The sequence below is a fragment of the Sminthopsis crassicaudata genome, chromosome 3 (assembly GCF_048593235.1).
Source record: "Sminthopsis crassicaudata isolate SCR6 chromosome 3, ASM4859323v1, whole genome shotgun sequence".
Lineage (NCBI taxonomy): Eukaryota > Metazoa > Chordata > Mammalia > Dasyuromorphia > Dasyuridae > Sminthopsis > Sminthopsis crassicaudata.
This window is the reverse complement of record NC_133619.1, coordinates 471,489,363-471,498,732: the sequence shown is the minus strand read 5'-3', so window position 1 is coordinate 471,498,732 and position 9,370 is coordinate 471,489,363.

The window sequence follows — 9,370 nt, the reverse complement described above, 5'->3', positions numbered from 1 at the left end:
TGAAAATAACTTTATTTTTAAAATTTACATCAGAAGTGGACCAACGGGTTTAGTAACTGACTGATTATATAATAGCAAATGTCAGGTATGAAATTCCAGAACAGATCTTCCTGAATTAAGCAAAGTTTTTTTTTTTTTTCCTTTTGTTTTTCAGTATCTAATGTCTAGTACTGTGGATGGCATATGGAAGTTACTTAACAAACATTTGTCACATTAAGCAGGTCTCTAAGTGTATGCTTGTCCATGCTTCTCAGAGATGATTTTTCTAGCAGAAAATTATATACTGATGTATTCCTGAGTGAATTGTTAAGGAAAGAATGGATAGAACATAAGGCTTGCAGTCAGGATGACACAAGTTCAAATCCAGCCTGGAACACTTACTAACTGTATGTAAGCCACTTAACCTTCAGTTTTCTCAACTATAAAACTGGGATAATAACAGCATCAACCTTGAAGGATCATTGGGAGATGAGGTGATATTTGTAAAGCACTTTGAATAGTGCCTGTACAAAGTAAGCACAACATAATTGCTTATTCCCTTCTTGAATTCTAAAATTATGGTGTACTTGCAAACACATGTACTGATATGATTGAATTCCCATAATTTTAGAGTTCATTGACTTTTAACTTTGAAGGCATAGTTTCAATTTGTTTTTTTCATAATGACTGTACTAATTGATAACTTCACTAAAAATGAGTATTTGTGTTTTCAACTTCAGGCCCTCTAACACCAGTCACTAACATTTGTTATCTTTGCCAAAATTATGGACTTTATATGGGACTTCAGAGTTGCTTTAATTTGCATTTGTCTAATTATTGGTATTGATCTGGAACATTTGCTTCATATGACTGTTGATATTTCACTGACTAACTTTAAATTCTTTGTTGAAATCTGTTAGCCTTGAATGACCTGAAGAAAAATAGGCAATCATGTTTCTACTTTTGTATAAATTTTCAAGAACAGAGAAGTCCAGAGGTTTGAGTCCCAAAGAATGCAAAAATTAGCTTTTCAATTTATTTGCATTACTATTTGTCTTTGTGGGGAAAAGCCAGTGGGGAAAGAGTGGAAAGGACAACAGACTTGGGCCAAAAGGCCTGAGGCCAAATCATGATTTAGCCAGCTTTTTTGTAGAACCATGTGACCTTCTCTTGTAAACCTTGATGGGGGGCCTCAATTTCTCAAATTATATAACAAAGGGATTGTTCTAATTAATTTCTAAGGTTTCTTCCAAGTATAAATCACTATCATTTCTCTCATAATATTCCATTAAGATTCCCTCCTATAAAAACAATCTCAAAAATTCACAGATTCCTCTCTATTGTGTTTTCTCAGTTATCAAACAGACTAAGCTTTCTAAATTGAAGCAGATGCTGAAAATGATATGAGAATATCCTTGCATCTCCTTTCAGGCATGAGCTTAGAAGACATTGGAATGAAAGATTCTTTTATAGTTCTCAGAACAAATGTCTTTCCTTTTCAATGTCCTTGGTCATTACTAATCCCTTGGCTTTTCTCAGAGACACTATTTCAGGTGAAATATTTCTAGGAGAGCCCTAGAAGAGAAAAAAGTGATGAATCATCTCAATTTCATGTGGAAATTATATTTCTCTGGTTGCACTTACACTGCAAAGGGAACCTCACACCCACTGAATACTATATTTTGTCATTTGTTTAAAGGAAATGGGAAAAAATGCTATTTTTTCCTCAAAGTCATAGCTTCTTAACTGTATTTCTTTTCCTGGTTGAATTCCAGTGTAATCTGAAATGAAGATCACATCGAATATTAAAAATATTTCATTTTTGGAATAAAAAATCTGATGCACATCATTTCTCCTATTTGTAGGAAGCTAGTTCACAAATAAAAGGGCATACTTGTTGATGACAGTAGTGGTGAGCAGAAAGGTTTCATCATATATTTCAAAGGTTTCCTAATAACATCTTCAGAATTCTTTATCAAAACTAAATAATCAAATCAGAGATTGGTATTGTTCAATTATTTATCAATATTCATTTATTTGGCCCTTCATAAATTGTAGACAAAAATATGTGACCTTATTTCTATCCCATTGGAATATACTTAGCATTGATAACTAAATTTATCTGATGCTTTAAGATTTGCAAAGTATATTAGGATCACAGACACCAAACTTCAAAAGATCTTCAGAGGCTAATCTAAACCTCTACTTTTACGCATAAAAAAAATGAGATTCAGAAACTTATCTAAAATCACACATTTAATCTTACTTTAAAGGCAGGATTTGACCCCAGGTCCTCTAATTCTTTATAATCCCCTTTACTGTCTACTTCTTTACAAAAGGTTTCTCATTTTATAGTCACAACAATTCTGAACCAGATACTAGGAAAGACCACACAGTCTGATGTCACTGAACTAATAAGTACTTGTGGTAAAATTTGAACTTTGATTTTCCTGGCTCCAAGTTCAACAAACTCTATATTATATCATGTTGCCTCTCCAAAGATGAAATCAATACATGAGACATAGACCATTTCTATATGCTATTACAAATTCATCCTTAATCATTTGGTATCTGACAATAATTAAGCAATGGGCGATTTTTCATTCATTTCGGGATTTATTTGACCAAATGTATTAAATGCACTATGCTACAAATGTTAGGGATTATAAGGCAAAATAAAGTATTCTTCCTTTCCTCAAGGAGTTTGGAGTCTAATAGAAGAGTGAGGACTTAGATACAAATTAACATTAGGCAAACAAGTATGACATAATGCAAGCACCTGCAGAAGAGTAGACAGTGCAATAAAATCTGATGTGAGAGTAAATGAGTCCTATTGAGGGAATTTGAGGAGAATAAGAATACTTCTTCCATTAACTTATTTGAACTATACCTTGAAGAATAAGAAGAATGTCACTAGAAGGTAATCAATAATGATGAATAATAGCTAGCATTTAGAGGGTATTTCAGAGATTGCAAAGTTTTTTTTTTCCATTATTTTAAATGATCTTCTCTATAAAGTAGGTATTATTATCCCCATTTCACAGATGAGAAACCAAACTAACAAAGGTTAAGTAACTTGCCTAGGGTTTCATAGCTAGTAAATATCTGAGTCAATTTAAATTCAGATCTTCTGGACTCTAGATGTATTACTCTATGCCCTATACTACCTGGTTGCCTCACAAAGTCAAAGATACTTAAGAAGTTTAGCTATAGAATATCCTTCTTTTCATGACTTTGTCTATAGATGGCCAACATTTTGTTTTTTCACCAATTCAGGTCTTTGGATCCTGCAAATTTAGTGTTCTGGAATAGAAAGAACATCATACTCAGAATCAAGAGGACTCAGTTTTTGTCCTGAAAGGTACTGATTAGTTGTGTGAATGTGGAAGTATTACTTTCTTTTTGAAGGCCTATTTCCTCAATTTTAAAATGGAACTAAGGAAAATGATCTGTGTATATAGACATAAAAGACTGGTGGTGGGAAGGCACATAGAAATTTGGGGGCTCTCCTTTTGTTTTATTGATTGTGTTTATTCCGTAGTTGTCCTTTTTTGTTGATCTTATGTTTGTTTGGCACATTATGGTTTATCTTAGATTGAAAGCTTCTTGAGAGCAGGTATTTCATCTTTAGTTTTCACAATGGATCTTCGAATGCTGGCAGAATAATAAATCTAAAACTAAAAGGGACTTTTAAGGCCATCTTGTCTAACCTTCTCATTTTAAGATGAGGAAACAGAAATAGAAATTAATCCACTTATCCAAGGTCAGAGAAATTATATGCCCTCGAACAGGGATCTGAACTCAAATTCTACTCAATACATTTTCCATTGTATCATATTGTCTCCATCAAATTGAGTTGAAATGCCATTGAAGAAGTTTCCCACCTCAATTCATGGATTTTCTTTATTTTTCCTTATTAATCATACTAAGTGGCATAGTAGAGTGCTAAACAGATTTAGGAAGATCTGAATTCAAAAGTGACCTCAGATACTTATTAGCTATGTAATCTTGGATAAGTCACTTACCCCTATTTGCCTCAGTTTCCTCATCTATAAAATGAGCTGGAAAAGGAAATGGGAAACCACTCCAGTATCTTCATAAAGAATATCCCAAATGGGATCACAAGAAGTAACACAGAATAGCAACAAATTCAGTTTTTGTCCTTTTTTATGTCTGTATATCCCAACATAGTCTTAGAGTGGAAGTTTCTTAGGGCCAGTGATTTCATCTCTTTAAATAAATCAGTACAGCTCTTCCCCTAGTAACCTCCAAAGATAATAATAAGAGTTCTTGAAAATTTCATTTTCCCTGTGAGAAATACTGAAATATTAGGTTTCTACAGAATGATATAAGCTTCAAGGTATTGAAAGATAATAAATACCACTGGCCAATGGGTTATCAGAATGTGAGAAATTAAGGAAGGTTGTTTCTACAGGACAATTAGGTTTTAATCTCTCAGAAACCATGAGCAAACAAGGAATTGGGGGAGCAAGTGATGGGGGTTGAAGTCCCTTTAAGATTCCTTTGTAATTGCCCATGGCTGACCTTGATTCACAAATCCTGGTCAAAGGCATTCTTTGAATATCTGGGCCCAGCCCCCACCCTCAGCTCAGCTTCCCCCAGCCCTCACCTGATCTGAGCTAAATGAAAAGTCCGCTGAGAACTTAGGGGTACCGTCCATCATCTTTTGGGTATAAAAGAGGTGAGCCGGAACACCCTCATTGCAGGAGCCCTCCCAGCCAACACATGGTATCCTTCCAGCTATGTAAGGGTCCCTGCTGCCCAGCGGCCACCTTTGACTCTGGCGTCTTTCTAACTGAACTTTACTTCCAAATTTCTACAATAAACCTTTTATTTATCAATCTAGGTTTTCAGGCCTGTAAATTCATTTTACAGGGGACACTGTGCCTCATGGGATTATCTATGCGTCAGAACCCTTTCCTTTCCCTCATTACTAGGGAGGCACCAGGTGGACTCAACCAATCAGAAAGGGTCTTATTGTTTTTGAGAGAACCAAAAATTCAAGATAATAGCCTATCCAGCTCCGACTGGGTAGGGCAAATGATCAGACTAAACCAAATCACTACTTAATATAGGCTAACTGGTTATTAAACCACATCTCCTGTAAAAGGAGTTTTCCATCATTTTGAAACATGAGATATATGATAAGGGAGGGGAGGAAACATGCTTATACATATTTAGGAGAAAACATCCAGTGGATATATCAGGAAGATTGTAACCTAGAAAGGAATGAACCAATCTGATCCCTGAAGGGAGCTTCTTCTCACTCCTGTGCTCAGTGCTCCTTCTTCCCAAAAAGGATCAGAATCTCTTCTGGCCAAAAACACTAAAACAATCCCTTAAGATTCTTCTTCAATAAATTTTCCTTGATACCTAAATTTTAGTGTCAAATGTGTTTCTCACACTGTTGTGTATTGATATTTTGAAAATGAGGAAGTCAAAAAACCAAAACCCTTCAGAGAAAAAGCTTTTCCAGAAATTTATCAAATATGATGGTAACCATTAATTTCTGCTTTCCTCTATGGTTCTTTGATTATTTATATGTAATTTGAATGAACTGGACCAGACAACCAGATCATAGGGAATTTGGACTAATTGCAGGCAACCTTTTCATTTCTCCATTTTAGTCTGCTGAGAATCTCCAGAAGCCACTCTAGGGTAACCTCTTTGATTATTTCTCTAATTAAGCAAAGCTGCCTAAAGGCTAGAATGCTGACTTCCAAATGCATTTTGTTTGGGTAGTAATGACCTCTGTCCAAGCCCTTCTAACATTTACACTGTGTTGCTCAGGCTGCTGCATTGGTCCTGCTTCAGGCTCTCTTTCTGGACAGTTGCGTCATCAGGGAAGTCAGGCTCATTTATCATCTCTGCTAGCTGCTTGCAGGGCTGCATAAAGAGAAAACTATCTGGAAACATGCAGTGACTAAGCCATAGTTTCAGCCCTGGGGAGTGGGCTGGGATGAGAAGTGGGAGTGAGGAGGGGGAGGAGAGAAGCAGGAGAAATGCTGGGACAGGCATATTTGGATACTCAGAAAGCCAGGCTCTTGAATCATATTTCTGTTCATTTATTTTTTCATAGAAAGGGAAAAATCTGGGCCTGGGACCCCTTTATACCTTCCCCTAATAAAGTGACATCACAGTATCTGATCACACCTTAATGCTGTATTTTTCTTTAAAATGATTCAAAGCTCAAGTCCTTTTCTATGTTGACTTTTGTGAAGGTTCTGGAGGATGAGTAGGGGAGGTTCTGCTCTTTAAATAAGAACATTTCTCAACAGCAGGGCAACAAAATATATTAATGCCATTCCATGAAAGCTTTGCACACCTCCCCCAACATCCCTCCCCTTTCATTTCCAATGGTATTTGCAAGGAGAGAAGGGAAGGAGGAGGAGTATTCTTGAAATGACTGTGTTAAAAATGTAGCAGCATCACTTAAGAATGGTGACATTTTGAAATGCTGTGGATCCTGAAATGTTAGCATTTAACATGGATAATGGCTGCAAGATGATGGATATTTTCACTGATGCAGGAATATTTACCTCTCTGCCTCCCCCATCTTAGTTTCAGAAGATTATGTTTAATGAAATTACATCCCCAAGTCCTGATATAAAGCTTTATTTTATTATTTCTTTTTGATTTGATGTGAGGTAAAAAGTCAAAAATGGAGGTAAGATGGATGGAACCATTAAGACCATTCCACAGTCATAGAAGAAGCATTTCCTCCATTCAAGCTTGGAACCCTTAACTCTGCACAGTCATCTGGGAGTTGGAATTTCCAGGTTGTGCAGAAAAGCTTTGGCAAGTTTCCATTAATTCCTTTTGGAATTCTACCGGAGTTAGGTCCTTTTCCTCTATCTTAAGGTAAGCTTTCCCTACAAAAAAAAAAAAATGAAAGAAATAGGACTCTGATAGCCCACCCCTAAAGGGTGCAAAGCTTAAAATCAAATGGTGCTGAGTGGGTCCCTTTTACCCTAGATGATATTTCACATATCTAAAATGAGCATAACAGGCAAGAATCCAATACTACTGTAACCTATGTCCCCAGCATCCAGAACTTAATCAGAATTAAAATTACTGAAAGGAAGAAGTTTTACAAAAAGGTAATAAGTAGCTTACATGTGTTATGAGGGAGTTTTAATAAGTCTACATATTACCCATCATTATACTTGATGGCCCCCAAGTACAGTTTGGAAAAATTGCCTCCCTCAATTTGGAAATCCCAGGTTTAGCCATTACCCAATGGAGACAGTCTGTAACTATAATTTGAAATAACAGAACCAAACTGAAATGGACTTCATTGCCACATGTGAAGATTATGAAAGCATCTTGACTACTTCTCTAATCCTCATCCTTTTCTGCCCCACCCCTACTCACTCATTGGGAGTCTTGAGAGGTAAGTTGAAAATGGAGATATTATGTGTATTTTCTTCTAGGTATATTATTATTATATACCCATAGACTTTAAGCCACAACTAAAAGACTTATTCCATGCATCAATCACAGTCAGTCATCAGAGACCACCTAAGCCCCAAAGTAGCATCATAGTGCACATAGTATAGGGCCTGGAGTCAGGAACATTTGAGTTTAAAATTAATCTCAGACACTTTTAACCTATCGCTTGACTTCTATCTGCCTCAATTTCCTCGTTTATAAAGCAAAACTAATAATAGCATCTGCTTTCCAAATGTTAGTGTCAGAATAAAATGAAATATTTATAAGGTACATTATAAAGCTTGAAATAATATATAAATGTTAGTTATTATTATTTATTATATTAAAGGAATCCCCTCCCCTAGCTAGCTGAGATTAGCTGCTAAAATCCAGCTACCATCTCAATACCATAAAATGTAAATAGTGAGGAAATTGAGGGGATTGAGGGGATTAGAACAGTGGGAAGTTAATTGTGGAAACTAACTCCATCTTGTAATTCAGTTCTGGAGCTAGTTCATTTCCCTTTCTATTCAATTATGGGTCTAGCCCAAATTCTGTCCTGTGAGAAAAGTATTTTCAATTGTGGGAATTGGGAGAACAACTTACTGTATTGTTTAAAGCTAGCCCAGCATGAATGAGAAACTGGAACACGTCTACCTGCTGCGTAGGGAACCTTAACCAAAGACCCAGGTTATGCTGACCAGGAACTCAAATCAGATCCAAAGACTGATGCAAGGAGTTTTCTCACAATTGTATCTCAGCAATCTATATGTCTTATCAGAAAATTGGCCCTCTACCCATCAATCAATGATTGTTCCTTTGATTGTTTACAGACACTTGGAGGGAGTGGAACACCTCTTTTTCTGATTTCATGGAATTTTACCTGTTTTTCTCCCCTTCCAATTTGAAAGGTCCCTAATCTTTCTTTCAACTAGAAATCAGATTACCTGATGTTGCAGCCTACTTTTTATTCTGTTTATTATTTTATTCTAATACCTAAAGATCTGTTTCCTCCTGTGTTTGGAGTCCCGGCCCAAGCTGAGAAATTCTGGTTCTGATTTGTTGGGTAATTGCTATGCATGGTTTAATAATTAGATAGACTTGGAAGATCTTCAATAATTTCCTCTTTCACTTGACACAATACATCATAGCAAAAGGAGGAATACCACAAACACGGAAGTTAATCATGAAATTGATCCAAGTCTTGTGACATTTAGGGCCATCTGTAAAACTGTAAAATGTGGATAGGAATACCCCCATCTCCCAGGGTTGTTTTGAGGACTAACTGGGATGGATATATTGGTAAGAAGAGTTCCTGACAAATAGTAGGTGCTTATTAAATGCTTTTTTTCCCCTTTTGTTCTCCTTCTATCAAACAATCAATTTACTTATTTACTTTTTTTATGCTTCCAGTTTAAAGTTTGAAAGTAAGTATAAAAATTAATAATTAATTATTCTTGATCATAATTCTGGTGCTAAGGATTTTAACCTGATGTCTACTCACTTTAAAACTCTGTAGATAGATTTCAAGAGGATTGTGAACTTGCATGAATGGTATAAGACCAATGGGTCCCAACTGTCTAGCCAGCACCTAGTATATAATGTGGGCTCATAATACATGACTATTAAACTAATTTGAATTGAATTTGCACAGTCTTGCTTTTATCATTATCCAGGGCTCTCTCCTCTGCTGGAAATCAAATCTGATCCATAACACATTCTTTATTTTTGGATTTCATATAATGTAGCCAGAGGAGATCTAGTTCTTTTGTGGGAAAGGAGGGGGGGATGCTTATTAACTTGAATCTTAAACATATTCTGAAATTTCATTACTTTAAAACTTACAAGGTCAAAAAATACCAAGTGTCACATTAAGCTAGCTCCAAGTAATTAGAACTCAAAGGTCACAATTTTACTTAGATTTTTAGATTTTCATAGT